This window comes from Cryptotermes secundus, unplaced genomic scaffold (assembly GCF_002891405.2).
Source record: "Cryptotermes secundus unplaced genomic scaffold, Csec_1.0 scaffold643, whole genome shotgun sequence".
In the NCBI taxonomy this organism is placed as follows: domain Eukaryota; kingdom Metazoa; phylum Arthropoda; class Insecta; order Blattodea; family Kalotermitidae; genus Cryptotermes; species Cryptotermes secundus.
Window position 1 is genome coordinate 744,926 of NW_019731276.1, and position 17,868 is coordinate 762,793.

Below are 17,868 nucleotides of genomic sequence, written 5' to 3' on the forward strand. Positions count from 1 at the left end.
ATGCGGAACAAATAAATGTACAATATATACAGTACACTTAAAGAAGAATATAACTTACTAGTGCAACATAAATAATATACTACAATTAAAAAGTAGGATTAATGAACTGTTTAGGATACATTTCACATGAAGATTAATGCGTAGGATGCAGTAAACAAATGTTTAACCCTTGAATCATGAACTTCATGGTACTGGAATCCCATTTAAATATCCAGAAGGGAAGAAGTACCTGGAAAATGTTGAGTCAAATTCATGGATTAATCTTTGGTTTTTTGCTCTCCCCAGCAGTCATGCTTGTTATTAGGACATAATGGGTTACGGAAAAACATAAGAAATTAAATATCTTCCACCCACACATGTAAAAATGTTGTGCACATGTTAATAATTTATAAGGACATGAAGCTTGCACACCCAGGAAATTATGCACAAAATTAAGAAATTTGTAAATTCATTAATGAAGTGTAAGGTAAGAGTCTCTTGATAGAGGATGGCATTTTATTGTTGGTTTGGAACTGGTCATATAATGTTGTGACAGATTGGGCCATTTCTGGGAGATGAATACATGAACATGTTCCAACCAACAAGCATCCAACAGTATAGGGTGTCCATCACTAGGCATTGCATGGGTGGACACACAACAATACATTATATCCGTTGCTAAGCAGGAATGTGTTTTCGGTGGGTGGTCCGTGCTGAGCCTATATAGGGAGCAGTGAACACTCTTCGAGGAGATTCATGAGGAAGACCTCGTTCAAGGCAGTCCAGTAGTTGATGTGTTAGTAATGAATTGTAGTTACAACTTGGAAATTATCGAATAAATCAAGTTGTCAAATCTGGAGCCGATTATTTACTGTCACGTTACCGCAAGATACGCGTGTATAACAGCCCTTAAAGGAATAGATGTCACTTGACATTTTGTGTACAGAATGACTATATCAGTTTCATTTGGTTCCCAGTATGATTAGCTGTTATTTCTATTTTGCACATAGTTAGTAGTCTGGTCTGTGAAATAGGGAACCATTATGTTTCTAGGAGGCAGGAGTCAATTTGTAAGCATTATTTTGATGGGTTTGCATCTTAAAAGGATAGACATCATTTTGATGTTTCAATTATTTCATGAGGATCATGTTCGTTTCTCATATCAGAGTCACTTAACAGTGATGGAAGTATCCACACACATGTACGTATGCATACGTGTATACCCTAGATGGGATTTGAATGTGTGTCTGAATAACCATTGCAAATGAAAATATAACACTAAATGCCATGTTACTGTCATGGGATAATTGTAGGAAGAACGTTTGACTAAGTTTTGCTCTTTTTGGAAACATACAGTGACACCTGTAGTGAAAAAAGCAGTGCAAGTAGTTAATTGGGTGAAGGGGCTGGGAACCATGTTACTGGGAGAAGAAAGTAGTACAGAATATGGTTATGAAAAGAAGATTACTTTCTTTTCATTGTATGTTAAACATATCTCCCATTCCTTGTACGCTGTTTTATTAAGATAGTTGCTTCCTTAGTACGTTTTATGGAATCAAGTTTTTATTAACTTCATTAACTTAAGGAAGTGGCTGGCTACAGCTGAATAGCCAGGTTTAACCCTCAAAGAGGGACAGTGTGGGTGTTTTTCTTTTTCACTGTATCCAGAGCAAGTTTTCATGCTTGCATGTGAGGGAAGATGGCTGGTATGTGAAATTGATCTGCTGCTTCCACAGGGTGCTAAGATCAAGTCATTTCACTTTTGTATTCCGTGGTGGGGTACTAAAGCACAGGTGTAAAGGATGTTTTCTAGTTATTTAGTCACTTTAGTGTAATTTGTTTGTAACAGTACTGAAAAGATTCATGCATAATACTCAGTGTGAAAAAAAATGGATTTTTATAAAATTACTAAAACATATAATGGTACTTGTTTTTTATGGTTACGGACCTTGAACTCCTGTAGTTAGGGAAGACTGCAGATTTTGGGTATTTGAGAACAAAGTGCTGAGATGAATATATGGAAGTAAGAGGAGGTTGGAGTAAGTTGTGTAATTCATGCAGAATTTTTGTGAGAAAACTTTAAAGGAAGAGATCACTTTAGCTTGATGATGTGTAGGGTCTGTTCACATAGCACAGGATAGTTGGCTACACGATCTATATAATAATTATTATTCTCCAGGCAGTACCATTGCATCCTTTATTATTTCTCACAATCTGCATATCCAAGGCAAGTTTGTGTAGAGCAGTCTAATCCTCTAAAAGCCTTTAAAAGAAGAAATAATCTAGAAACAATTCAGGCAGTTGTGTGGTAGTGTGACAGATTCTTTGGTTCTCACAACCTGGAAGTTTTCTTCCCACCTGCTTTCACGATTATGCAAGACAAAGCTTTGCCATACATTTTACGTAAATGCAGTATCTTGAAGGTCAAGTTTCTCTCCTTTCTTCCTTCATTTTATAGAGGCTGGTCCAGTTTAATATTCAGAGGCAACACCATATTAAAATCTTATTCTTAAAGAAATCATTCAAAGCAGTAACGTTTTCTTTCCACATGTATTTTGAAGTTCTTCATAACATGTTGAAATTGCAGGAATGTGATATGTTTCTCTTTGCCATGCATTGCAGTAGTTATATTTTTATATGTTTATATGAAGTGCATAAGAAGAATTCATCAGGGAATGGTTATTGTGTGGCTGAGCAGAGAATGTGCCTGCACTTGCTAAATAATTTCATAAAACCACTTTTCCTACTAATAACTTTCCAACCATGAGATGAATCTGCATAATATTTGGTATTAAGGATATGCCGTTAATAGTGCTCCCAACTTCCATGTTAAAGAATTCTCATTTCATGACTTCCAAGATGGTGACCATGTGGACATTCATAAATTTAGATTGTATTGCTTCTCAGGAAGACATAAGTCCAATAAGAAGACCATATAATGAAAAATCTGTGACCCTGTTATATTGAGTGTTCTTTCATAAAGTGTTAGCATTCGTGGTCTTTTATATATTTACGTTACTTTATTCATCTTTGTTCCTTCACAGATGTGCATTTTTATTGTACTTTCTTTGTTATATGAGGGAAATGTGTATTATACCCTTGTGGCAAACATTTATGTTAGAGAAACACAATGTCATTTGAGGTAGCATTCTGAATTTTTGCATGGCAACTCCTGGTGTTAAAAAGTATTCTTCTTCTGTAAGGTAATTTTTGTAGAATGTAAAATACAGTAACAACATGACAACCTTTTGGAATCAGTTTATGCTTTTCCATTTGATAGCAGTAATTGGTGAACCATTGTAGCTGATTTGTGTATGACTTATTTAATGATGCTCATTGTTCATTGTCCATTTATTTTCCATATATATCCCTACAAGTTAAAAAACCAGGATGTGGAAATTGTCCTTTGAATACAGATATCAATATGCATGTACAAGATCAAAATCATATACATCAATCAATAAACATAAATAATAATGTAAGGTAAAGGAATCTAATAAAAATAAACATACATTAAGAATAACTTACTCACGTTATTAATCCCACTTGGCTTTAACAAGCCAAGGGATAATAAAACAAGTCAATTACATATACATACATGTGTGTTACAAGATACAAAACAAAACAAGCAAGACAGGATTATGCCACATGCAATAATACCATAATTAAAATATAAAATTTATAATAGACTGACATAATATCAATCATAACTTTTAAAATACCACAAATTTAGGTAACAATCAACAAACCACAGACATATATGTACTCATCCACATAAATTACTACAAGGAAATGCTATCCTTCGATCTGCAACATTCAAAATATTCATCCAAAGTATAAAATGAATGAGAAATCAAGAAATCCTTCAAAGCAATTTTAAAATCTTTACAATTAGTGAACAACTGCTTTAGATATAAGGGTAAGCTATTAAACAATCTGATACCCATACAGTATGATCCCTTCAGGTATAGTGATAGATGAACTATAGGTTGATAAAAATTAAGATTAAAACAATGTCTTGTATTTCTACTATGTATATCAGTTGTAAACTGATATAAATTTATATTATCAACCACAAAGCATAATAAAGAGTAAATATACTGAGACTGAAGAGGAAGAATTTTCAATGCCACGAATAGCTGCCTACAAGAGTTCCTGTAACCAGTACCTGTGATTATTCTAAGTACTCTTTTCTGTACACGAAAAACACTTATAGCATATGATGAATTACCCCAAAATACAATACCAAATTTCATGAGTGAATGAAAATAAGCATAGTACACCGTTACTAATGTTGCCTGATTAACATATGGCTTCAAGGCTCTAATAGTAAAGCAAGCAGTGTTGAGTTTGGAAAGTAGTTGGTCAATATGTTTCTTCCATGACAGAGTATTTACAATATTAATACCCAGAAATTTAGTAGATCTTGTACTCAAAATATTCTTATTTCCATTGTTAATATTGATGGAATTGTACTGCTCCTCTATGTTTTTGGCTATAAATTTAATAAAATGCGTTTTCGAGAGATTTAGGGATAATAGGTTTGCATTGAACCATGTAATTAAAATATTGGAGACTTCCTTAAGTCTGTCTAGAAGAGTAAACGGGTCAAATTCCTTGATAATTACACTGGTATCATCCGCAAAGAGAATAGGGGTGGAAACCTTATTTAGGATTAACGGAAGATCATTGATATAAACTAGAAAAAGCAAGGGCCCAAGAATGGAACCCTGGGGGACTCCATGAGAAATTTCACCCCAGTTGGAATAAGTACTTGAGCTAGAATGTTTTGATTGTAATCTTATTCTTTGAAACCTACCATTCAAATAAGATGCTATTAATTTGTGAAGTGGGCCAGATATACCATAAAATTCCAATTTAGATAACAATATCCCATGGTTAACACAATCGAAAGCTTTTTCCAGATCGCAAAATAATCCTCCCACACTATGCCCATCATTAAGGGCTTGGATTATCTGATTCAGTAATTTGAAGGTAGCTTTATTGGTTGATGAATTTGGCCTAAATCCAAATTGTTCGTTTACTAATATGTTATTATTGACCAAATGATTACTAAGTCTACTATAGATTACCTTCTCAAATATTTTAGAGAAGGAGGTCAATAATGAAATTGGTCTATAATGCTGCCAATATCTCAGACTGTATGGAATTGAATGGTCAGGTGGTTTATTCATACATTCATTTTATTTGGCATTCATAATTGCTACAACACTAACATGTGAACAAGTCACATCGTTAAATACATCATTCTTGAAATCCTTTTACCCAAATGCCTAAAGGATTAGAATTTGTCAACAATAAATAATCACTCTTGACATGGTTAATCACACACAATCAAACCAGATAAATAATCAAATTAGACACAATATGTAAATCGAATTGCAAGCCAACCTTATGAGTTTATTGAGAGAATTTTAAGAGTATTACAGTAAATCAAGATCCTACATATGACCGTGTGAGTCACCAGTCACATTAAGATACTACAAGCTACATTTCTTATCTATTTCAGTTGCTGAATGGAGGCTTTGCTATGCTTACTACTGTCCCTCTAAGAGAAACTCATACAATGTGTAGAATGGATGTTCTAGAAAAATACTTTTAGATTATTGAATTGAATTGAATTTATTTACATTCTATAAATCCTAAGCAGGTTAGTACCTTTGGATACAGAACAAGTCAAAAGGTTACATACATAAGTACAGGCAATTTTAGCTTAAAAATTAATATAACTTAATTTTACATCATTCTCTATTTACATTGAAGTATTCATCTAAAGAGTAGAAGGAATGAGCATGTAGATAATTCTTTAACTCTGATTTAAACTTTTTAGTATCATTGCCCAAGTTTTTAATACTTTGTGGCAGATTGTTGAACACTTTTATGCCAGTAAAGTAGACTCCTTTTTGATATACTGATAAAGTTGATGAGGGTAGGTGGAAGTTATATTTTTGTCTAGTATTCATGTTATAGACATCAGAATTTAATTTGAATTTATCTTTGTTGTAAACAACAAATAAGAGAAGCGATAATATGTATTGCGATTGAAGAGGTAGAATTTTTAATTTCTTAAATAATTCTCTACATGAATCTCTACTTCTACATCCTGTAATGATTCTAATTATATTCTTTTGTATTTTAAAAATTATTACACTATGTGAAGAGTTCCCCCAAAATATTAATCCATAGTTCATAATAGAATGAAAGTAGGCATGGTAAACCATCTTCAATGTTTCCTGTGACATAAAAGGCTTAATTGATCTCATCGCATAGCAAGCTGCATTTAATTTAGGTATAATTTGTTCAATATGTATTTTCCAAGACAGTGTACTGTCTACATGTATTCCAAGGAATTTTGTATCAAGTACTTTACAGATTAATTTGTTGGCATAACTGATGTCCAGATCAATTTGGTGGTTGTTTTTAGTTGTGAATGATATGTAATGGGTTTTATCAAAATTTAATGAGAGTAAATTGGCTTCGAACCATCTGTTTAAGGCTTCAAATACAATATTTATGTCATTTTTAAAGTTTTCAAATTTAGAGTTCTTAAATATTATACTAGTGTCATCTGCATATAGAATTGGTTTAGATTTATTGTTGATGGTTTTAGATAGATCATTTATGTAGAGAAGAAAAAGTAAGGGACCTAAAATTGATCCTTGTGGAACACCGTGCTTTATAATTCCCCAGTTTGAAAATGCATTATGACTGGAGTTTTTATTATTTATTTCAACTCTTTGATACCTGTTTTTGAGGTATGATTTGATCCATTCATTAGCTTTGCCAGTTATTCCATAGAAATTTAATTTCGATAGTAAGATATCATGATTAACACAATCGAAAGCTTTTGCTAGATCACAGAAAATCCCTCCCACAATTAATCTGTCATTGAGAGCACTTAAAATATATTTAGTTAGTTCATAGGTTGCTTTTTCTGTTGTTAGGTCTTTCCTAAATCCAAATTGCTCTTTGACTAATATGTTGTTAGAATTTAAGTGTTCAAGTAGTCTATTATACATAACTTTTTCAAAGACTTTTGAGAATGAAGTCAATATGGATATTGGTCTGTAATTAGAGATGCATTTTCTCTCTCCTTTTTTAAAAAGTGGTTTCATTACAGCATATTTTAAGCGTTGAGGAAAAGTACCTGATGATAAAGATTTATTACATAGATGATTCAAGGGTGAACTGATGTAAACAGAGCTTGCTTTAAGTAATTTGGTAATTTAAGTAATTTTATGTTTTAAGTTTTTAACATCCATCTGATTTTCTTGCTTCCAAAGGCAGTTTATCATACAATTTAATACCAGTATTGATAACACTCTTCTTAAAAGTTAATGTGTTACAATTTGGTACATGAAAATCATATTTCGTTCTAGTATTATATTCATATAAACCTGAATTTCCCATAGAGTATAAATTATATTTCTGAAAATAGCATAACACCTCAAAGATTTACAAAGAGGTAACAGTCAGAATCTTTAATTCTTTAAATATAGCTCTGCATGATGTTCTGCTATTTACACCTTTCATTAAGTGAAGTGTCCTCTTTTTGTATTTTCACTACTTTGCCATTTCTGCTTTCTCCACCCCCAGAAATGAAACCATAACTTACCAAGGATTGAAATTTGGCAATGTATATATAAACTCAATACATCTTTCAAGGATTTAATAATGTAACATACCTTATTCAGTTTTAAACACAAGGACTGAATATGTGACCTCCATTTTAGATTATGAGATATATTGATACCTAAAAATCTGAACTAGTGAATAGTGAATAGTGAAATCTGAATTAGTGAATAATGAACTGAAAAGGCTGTGGAAGAAAGTAGTTGTGGTGTTATTTGAGGTACTGTCGTCTATCTTCCTGGTGGACTGAGGAAAAGTACAAAAATCATCAGCCATGATAATGACTGGCCAGCTCCAAAATGTAAGTCAGATGTGTTAGTTCATGAGCCAACTTCCATGATGGTGTGGAATTAATATTGTGATAGATTATAATCATGAAACTTTTTTTGCGTTATAAATTATAAACTTTTTAATGGTGAATATCTCTAATAATTTGAGTTATACCAAAAGTCTGTACTGTCAAAAATTATACTCGAGGATTGAATCGTTCGAGTTAAGAAAATAATTTATAATAAGAAGGGTGTTCATGGTATGGTAATCATTTTAGGATTGTGTTTTTGCCCTGTGGTAACTGCATTTATCCTTTATTCTGTGCATTCCTCTTTGACGCAACTCTCTTATGACTAGATACATTGAGTCCAGTATTTTGAACATTGTTGGTATTATCCTGTGTTTTGACCTCAGCAGTCAGCCTTCAGTTGTTGCTGTACTTTGTTAATGTCACCGAATCTCCTGCCTTCCTTTCCAGCTTGGGTTTTGTCACCTATGCTGAACTTTGTAAGGAATTTTGGGTTTGTCTTAAGTTTTTGCTGAGGGTCCTGGTTTACATTGACATGAATCTGCTTTTGCTCACCAGCAGGTGCACACATTTTTTTTTTTGGCAGTCTGTTGCATGTTAGACATTGTGTGAAAGCATTTTCTCATAAATCAGAATAGATTCCCACCTCGTTAACCTAGTTATGGATAATAGCATGCCTGTTTTTATGAACAAATGTTTTGATTCACACCACATTTTCATTTATTCTACTAGTGGATGGCCTTTGTAAATTGTTAATTCTTAATTTGGACAACCAGTCAAATGTTTGAGCTGTGTTCATTGTTTTCTCTCTGATGTTATTATTATTTATTTTTATTATTATTGGAGGGGGTGGGTTTCCCCATGCACTGCGACTAATAGTCTATTGTACGTCCCCCTTTGATATTCTACCAGTTGCCATACCCTACCAGTACTACCAGCCTACCCTACTACCCTACCAGCCCCGTTCAGCCAACGAGGTCGGCCCTCGGTACATGATGCTTCCCCCATCTGCCAGAGGCATTGGAAACTACTTGGGCGGGAAACTTGCCTAATTTTGCTCAGAGGTCTCCTAGAGACATGAGGATGTTTTACGTGCCGTAAATCTACGACACAGGACCCACACCTTAAAGTCCCTCCTGGAGGACTTGTTCCCTGAATTTTTCTGCCCTTAAAAATTCCACGACCTCCGCTGGATTTGAACCCACGTACCTTGAGTCATGAGGTGGGAATGTTACCCCTAGACTACGGAGGCCGCTTTTCTCTCTGGTGTTACTGCCAGATGTTACTTCTGAGTGACTGAAACTTTTAAATGAGTAACTGATTACTTGGCAGATTTTGGTCTACCTCCAATTAGCAGAGCAGTTTTAACGTCACTGTCTTAGCATCATGTTGTTGTGAATCCAGAAGCTTATTGATCATGACATGTATTTCGTGGTACTTTCCAGCATTTACATGGAATAGCTGAGGAAGAATCCAGGTCATGACAGCTAGTTCCCCTGTTAGGTTCGAGCTACATGCATTATCATTAAATCCGCTGTCTGGTGCTGATGCATGTAACCTGCCTTATGCTAGTGTTGTATTGTACATGCGGGGACAGTTTTCTGTTTAAGAATTAGTATTCCTCTTCTGCCTGCGGTGGATTGGGCTGAAACATTTTTCAGTAGTCTTCCTGTATCTTTATATCTTAGTTTGCATTGAATGATGATTTTCATTTCCACATGTGTGAGCATTCCATAACTGTAAAGTATTAGCTTTTATCTTTGCTCACATATCATTTTAATCATCTGTCTGTCACCCAAAACTGTAATTTGTATTGATATATTTGTTATCATCTTTATGAAGGATATTATTTACATGTTCTCACTAAACATGGTATTGTAGTGTGTACACCCATTGCTGGGTAATGGTTGTGAAACAGCGCTTGTTGCTAGGTCAGCATATTCTTAATAAAAGAGGTTATGGAACCTGTTTCTTTGCAACAGCTCAGTAAACACATTCCTGCTGCAATAGACACAAACAAAACAACAGAAGAACGTGTTTTCTATGTTGTCTGTGTCAAGAAGTTATAAGTGTTATAACAAGAAGTGACCAAGAAAAATGATGGCAAGGTCGAAAGGTACAGAACATCTAGGGAAAGTTAGACGCCAAGCTAAAGGAATAAGGGCTGGCCAAGAACGCCTGAAAAAGAAATGACATCCAGCCAAGAACTCTTAAAAGAAGAAATGCTGCTGAAGCTAGATGCCTGTCATAAAAAGATGATGGCCAGGATGCTCTCCCAGCTAGAGAAAATAGATACCTGTCTAGAGAAGATGGAGGCCATGGAATTGGAGGCAAATCTGGAAGGATAAAGAGTGTGGTTGTGCATGAGGAGGTCTCTAAAGAAGAACTCACAGTGGAAACTTTTGGAACACTGAAGGAGTGGTATAGGGACTGGCATCTAGCTGTAATGCGCCGTGGTCAGCCGAAAGAACGGACCAAGGGAAGTGGAAGGTCCCAGAAGAAGTTGGCCGCCGCCTGCAGAGGGATGACTTGCCCTGCCATTTTTGCATGGCATAAGGGACACTGTTGTCAAAGACAAGGCTATACCAAGAACCCAGAGAGGGCGGACGTTCGGGAAGAGACGTTAGGCGAAACAGAAGGCATCAGTGGCAGGAGGAATCGACTCTCAAGATGGCAGCTCCGTCTGAGGAAGGAGAGGGCAACCGGCAACTGCATCAGAGAACAAAGCAGGAGACAGGGGCTGCATCTGGGAAGCGCAAAGACATTACATGAGACCCTTCAACAAACTCTCCAGTTGGATCTCTTGAAGTAAGCAGTTGGGATTTCCAGCAGGTTGCGGAAAGTGAGTGACTGAAAATTGTGGAGGGATCGGCGCCCTCTGAAACGAAAGAAGAAACCACTGGCAACAAATTTAGAGCTATGGAAGTAGAAGCATTGTTCATTCTCGGAACTTCTGCCCTCACCATCGGTAAAGAGGGATGTTGGTGATACACGTGGACTGGCTCGCACCTTATCACCGAGTCACTCGGGACGAGGGGCCTTAAAGAGGGAGCATCGGGAGCAGTTGGAGAGAAATCATCATGAAAACCGAGCCATGGGAAGGAAGTCAAGACCAATCACAGACGTCACGAGCACAGCCCTCAGAAAGAAGAAACGGTACGCCTAAGGAGGGAGCAAGGTAACGTGTAGACCCGTTGTTGGCCAACAGTTGTGAAACAGCCTGTTGCTAGGGCAGCAGATTCATAATAAGTGGGGTTATGAAACTTGTTTCTGGGCAACAACTTGATAAACACAGTGCAGTGCTGCAGTGGACATGTATGCAACAATAGAAGAACGGTGTTTTCTATGTGGTCCATGTCAAGAAGTTGTAACTAGGACAGTTGGAGTGATGAGTTCAGTTGAGTCTGCAAGGGAGGCTGAGAAGGGATGGCGCTATGATTAAGTCAAGTTCATTTAGCCAGTGGGCAACGGTGTGACTACAGCAGTTGAAGGATCTCCATTGTTAAGATCCGTTACCAAGAAACGACTAGTCAAAGCAGACTGAGAAGACTTAACTTGTGCTCTAGTGATTTGTAAAGTGTGTAGATCAGTAATAGCACTGTAACTGCTTGTACTTCTGAGTCGTGTATAAGTGGTCAATAAATCCATTCACCAATCCAAATCTCGTCTATAGTCACACACCCCGAATTCTTGACAGTATCTTATCTTATCTCATATAATGTTCTCATAGATGTAAATGTGATTATACATGTTCCTTTATTTGACAAGTTTAGGTGTGTACAGATTCATTGAAGAGTATTACCATCCTGAAGTTTGTAGAGGTTAGTGAAAATTCTCAGGGGCCAGACATAATGTGGCTACAAGATAACTTGATGAAAATCTTTTTTTGAAGGGAGTTCAAATAACCATCATTAAATTTTCTTTCTAAGAGTCATAGTGACAGCACACATATAAGTAACATACATACAGGATCACCAGGTCTGTTCTTTTAAAACAATTTTATTATACTCTTTAAAAGGATTTTCACTGTTGAGTTTTATCACATGCAGCTGAATTTAGTTGCCAGTGATAGATATTCTTTTGCTGATGTTATTTTAATTCTTGGGTTGTTACACTGTATGATATGGGCAGTATGGCTGGCACTTTGGATGTTTATAGGTTTATAAACCTACATACTTAGAGAAACTCACCCATCATACACATTTGAACTCTGGAGATGGAGGTAGCATGTCCCTCTTAAACATCAGTAATATTGCCCACTTGCTTATGTTGTAGCAACCAAAGAAATGAATTAGCATCAACAGTTAGCCACAGTTGAAGTCTTAAATCAGATATTCACTTGCTTGCAAGAATTGACACCCAAACATTTTTCAGCCAGAGAAATCAGGCAAGAAGTCATAGCAGAAATGGTGTCTCTTAAGCATGTTCATATTGTTTATATACTGAACTGTATCCTGTTTCACATTAGAAGTTAATGACGGTAAATAGCTTGAGCAGTGTCTTTCTTGTACCAGGTGTCCTTGTTTCTAATCTCAAGGCCTGTGAAGGTCAAGAGCAACCCGCATGTACTCTTTTGTTTTGAGTTGTAGGTTTACTGTAATGTTTCTCACTCTGTGACCTCTAACCCATTTAGCAGGACGGTGTGCACTCCTACTGCGATTAGGCTGTTTAATACTGTGTTAAACCATGTTTGCTCAGACATTAGTAGAATACAGCACATTTTATTGACCAAAGGGGCTACTCAGGTGGTCTTGTGTGCACGTAAGAAACAATGCTGTTGGGGTCCTCCATTGGAAATATTTGTAAAAGGTTACAAACTTATTAAAAGTATTGTATATGAAGTGGAAAATATTCAGTGTTGTCTTGGAAGAAGATGGCATTAAACACATTTTTAAAACTATTTTTTGGGGTAGTTCTTTCAGTAGTATATTCACTAAACATGTAGATTACATCTTTGTATAATTCTAACATTTACCCAGGGAAATATCCCACAGGACCCATAGGATAAGTTATATAGCATGTGCAGAAAGTTATGTAGCATGAAATGCTGCTGGGATATGGCTGTTTTTTTACTTTATTATAGCCAATTTCTACTACATATAAATCTTTCTCTTATAGCTCTTCATGATTATTTCATGTCTTGTTTCATTCTGTAAAACTTTTGCAGGTGGAAAAACACGAGTAAGTTGCACAAGAATCAGTTAATGTCATTGTTGTTGAGATTCTGGAATCTTAAGCTTAAGTACTTTTATATATTGTGATATAATATTTAGCTAACAAGTAAGGTAGCTGTGAGAAAGAAGCACCGTACAAGAACAGTAAACTGAAAGTGATTTTATCTCAGTTTTTTTAGCATCTACCCAATGAATTTATGCCATCTGCCTTGCAGCAAGTTGTTGCTGTAACACTTCAGAAGTCTTTTAATTTAAGTAATTTAAGAATATGTCTCTTGCCCTGAGTAGGTAGTAATTGTCTCGCTTGCTAATCATGGCATATTACAGTCATTTAAAGATCTGTGTGACACATCATGACTGTTTGAGGAATACCAACATATTGGAAAAAACTGTATCATCTCTGGTGAACTGTTTGTGTTGTCTGCACTACATTTCTAGGACAGTATTTGTGTGACTGTTACTGTTTATGAATACCAGTATAATTATACATTTAAATGAATTTGGTTTACTCACTGGCTTTCTGGAAATGGAAGGATATTTCGTTGTTTCATTGTTTTGAATCAGTATTATCTGTTGCATATCAGGTGTGTAGATTTTGCTTTCGTTTGATGCTAGGTGTTCAGTATAGGTAATGTCTCATGTGTTTATTACTGGTATAATACACATTTTCTCGTGTTGGTAACTTAAATTGTTGTGTAATTGATGGAAAGATGTATTTGATAGATGGGGACTGCACTGGCCTGCCCCGTGGAGGAATTGCATTTGTCTTTGCCTTCTCCGGCTCTTTACCCGGCGGAAAAGCGGCAGGGGCGTAAAGCTGACCACTCACATCCAGCTAGTGCCGAGGTCAAGGAAATGTGGATTTATACACCCGCTCCCCTATAGGCCTTCATGGCTTAGTGCTTAGTTAGTTAAGCACAGGGACAACTTTGCCTTGGGTGGACATGCAGTTCCTATATTTTACGTAGGTCGTACCGAAAGTTATGAGCACTTTTTTTTGCATGCAACCTGGGAACAGCAGATGAAAGAGAGTACGGTGGTAGGTGGAACCAGCTGTTGTGTTAACCTTGAGTGTCTTGTGACGTCAATAGCTTGCATCACGTGACCAGTATCACTCCTAACAAAATGGCCGACAACGATATGTCGTTTCTCCAGATTGCTGTCATCGAATTTCTTGTGAAAGAGGAAATCCCTACTGCAGAAATTCACCAGAGACTTCAGCGTGCTTATGGAAGTGTGTGCATGGGTGCGAGCAGTGTTCCAAGATGGGTGAAACATTTTAAAGATGAGAACACCCGCATCGAAGATGAGCCTCGGAGCGGTCGTCCTCGAACAGCCTCAACTGAACGCAACAAGGAAAGAGTGGATGAGATCATTGAAGATGACAGGCATGTGACTGTGGACACAATAGCCCGAAAACTTGGAATAGGGCACAGTGAAGTACAGGAGATGATTGAAAGCTTGGGTTATAGGAAAGTTTGTGCTCGTTGGGTCCCGCGGTTATTGACTGAAGACCACAAAGGTCAGCGAAAAGCCATCACCTCAGAACTGTTGCAGAGATATCGACACGAAGGCGATGATTTTTTGCTCTGTATTGTGACAGGTGACGAAAGCTGGTTTCACCATTTCGAGCCTGAAAGGAAACGGCAGAGTATGGAATCGCACCATTTGCATTCTCCATCAAAAAAGAAGGCAAAGACAGTGCCATCAGCTGCGCAGGTGATGGGCACGGTCTTCTGGGATGCAGAGGGGTTTATTCTGGCCGAATTCCTGGAACCTGGGCAAACCATCGATGCTACTCGTTATGTCCAGACGCTGCACAAGCTCCGTCGTGCATTGAGCGATAAACGTCCGTGACGAAACATCATCATCCTGCATGACAGCGCTCGCCTCACATTGGAAGCAATTGCGAAGATGGGGTGGGAAGTTGTTCCACACCCCTCCTGTAGCCCTGATCTGGCACCCTCCGACTACCATCTTTTCGGATTTGTGAAGGATCAGCTGCGTGGACGTTTTGAGACAAGGGAGGCAATTCAGAAAGCAGTGCGTCGGTGTCTTCTGATGGCTGGAACGGAATTTTACAGAAGGGGAATTTTCAAACTCCCAGAACACTGGGAGAAATGTGTACAAAGAAGTGGCGATTATGTGGAAAAATAAAGAAAGGTCTGTAGATTGAGGTGGTGTATTTGGTTTGTCAATAATAAAGCATGTTACTTTACAAAAAATTGTTGCTCATGACTTTCAATAGGACCCTCGTAAATATTACGTATATTTGAGGTTCATATACCAGTTTTATTCCCTAATGACGTATGGTTGTACTGTCACCATATAATCAGTGTTGTACATAAACTTTTACTCTCTCGTGTTCGTAGTGTAGTGGTTGTGAAAACGCCCCCTCCCTCGAGATTTTGACGAATTTACACGTTCTCGGTATTCCTGAATATGAAAAAGTATGTTTCCAATTGCCATCTGTCTGTCGGTCACACTAGTGCTTGAAAAGTATTTGTTTCGTATTCGGCATTTAGGAGTTTATATATGATAAGTCGGTGCCTGGTCAGCTTTGAATTATACAGTATTAACATAGAATTTCGCACTGCAATCAGTCACGTTTGAATTGTTGACGCATAAAAGAAGGTGGGAAATGTATACGCATAGCGCGTAACAGTTGTACGCGGTCTCACTGCCTTTCTGCTGTACTTCTCTCCACGGCTTTGCGGTCCCGTAAGAACCTTGGCCTCCTTTACCATTCTGCTTTATTATTTGCTTTTGCCTCTTTTCACTTTCAAATTTCTTAAATCATTCTTTGCATCTTCCAGTCATCCGATTGAAGGCCTACCCACTGGTCTGTATCTTTTGGTTTTCTTCTAAACATTTCTTAGCCACCTTTGTTTGCACCATGCTAGTCACATGTCCCAACAATTTCTTAGAACTCTTACATGATCACAGTTTTATATATGGCCCTCAGGTCTTGGCTAATTCTAATTCTCCAGATCTCTTGTCCGTACTTGTCCATACATCTTCCTCAGAAGTTTCTTCTCCTTTGCGTTTAACGTCATTTTATCTTCATTATTCATTGGCATCCACATGCATTACACCACAGATAGTTGTAACATTGTTTAGTGTATTATCATTTTTATTATTCTGCTCACTGTCATAGATCTAAAGCATCCTGTTCTCATTGTGATTTCTTCAGTAATGCTTTCATGTTATCAGAGTACTTCGGTATGCAAATGCGTCTAGACGGAATAAACATACAGTTTGTTTAATTATCGGATCGCCCCTGTGCTCTAGTGGTCGAGTTCCTGGCTACAGATCCAGAGGTCCCGGGTCTGGAACGTGGTCCACTCAGCCTCGTGAGGATAATTGAGGCGGTATATCAAGGAAATAGCGGCTCCGGTCTAGAAAACCGAAATTAACGGCCGTGGAGATTCGTTGCGCTGACCACGCGACACCCTCTATCCGCTAAAGTTGGCACTAACTTCGTCGACAAGCGGTGGTCGTTCGGTCGGTATATTTCGCTTGCGAACTCAAGCCACGGAGTTTTGTTTGTTTTTGTTCTTTTGTCTAATTATCTCGAAAGAGAAAATGTATTAGTCATAAAATGTGTGTTTCGTTTTTGTTTTTGTTCGAGACAAGTTTCGCCGCGGTGAACACTGAAGGAGTGACGGTCGGTCACTCAGAGACGCATGTTGATCTCCATGTAAACTTCCCGTTATTTTTCTCCGATTTTAACCAGAAGGCGCATCTGACGACAGATCGTAGTAACACTTCTCATTACCAAATTTCATGAAAATCCGTTCAGTTGCCGTACGCGGACTGACAGACGTGCGGACATAAACGTAACAGGTGCAGTTTTGCAACACTTCGATGCGAGCGCTTACAAAATGTTTCGTCCGATATTTGTAAGTTTCGTTTTAGTATATCGGAGTATAAAATTTAGTGCTAATTGCCCATATGCCAGTCACAGTAGCCGCGCTCGCTCGGACGCTGGGATCATGGGTTCGGATCCCATTTAAAATATGGATGTTCGGTGTGTGTATGCGTTTATTCTGTGTTTAGGTAAAGGCCTTGCGGCGAGCTGATCACTCATCCAAGGAGTCCTACCGTCTGTGAACTGAATAAGAGGCTTGGGCCCTGAACGGGCTGGAAGAGCCATTAAAAATGTCAATATACAGGGGTTTATTAGTTCTCGCCATTAAACGGATTTGAGTACTCATTTCTCGTTGGTTTCATGTTGGTAAACATTATTCTAAAGTGCCGTATTTTTTCGAAAATCTATTACCGTACAGAAATTTTGGATCGTATGTTAAATGGCCTCTGTGTCGATTCTGTCTCTGAAATTTACACAACCGTGGTGTTGGCATTAATAGCGGTAGAGTTACAGAGTGGTGGTAGCCTCTAGTGGCAAGTTGTTCATTCCGAATTGTGGAAAAGGTGAAGGCAGCACGGTCACATGAACGTGGTGTTTCATAAACTAACTTTTCCAGGCTAGAGAGTTGCAACATTTGTCCATAAGGGATAGGCCTGTTGTTCCACTGGATCTAACCTCAGAAACGTTTTGACAATGTGGACGACAGATATACAAACAGAAGTGAATCGATGGATGGTTGGTTAATGGGTAGTCAGATGCAACAACACGCGTTTTAAAAATTCTGATTTAGAGAAAACATGTTGCATGCCGAATGATCTTAGGTCACAGGCCAGAAGGCAGGCCGCCCGCCATGCACTCGGGAGATTCTATTTTTGTGATCGGCGCCCTAACTC

The 17,868-nt window shown here is 37.6% G+C and overlaps 1 protein-coding gene across 8 annotated transcripts in view; it reads left to right on the forward strand.

Moving 5' to 3' along the window:
- LOC111866848 (CLIP-associating protein 1-B) overlaps nt 1-17,868 on the forward strand; it is a 206,452-nt gene that overhangs the window by 1,151 nt on the left and 187,433 nt on the right. The window lies entirely within an intron of this gene.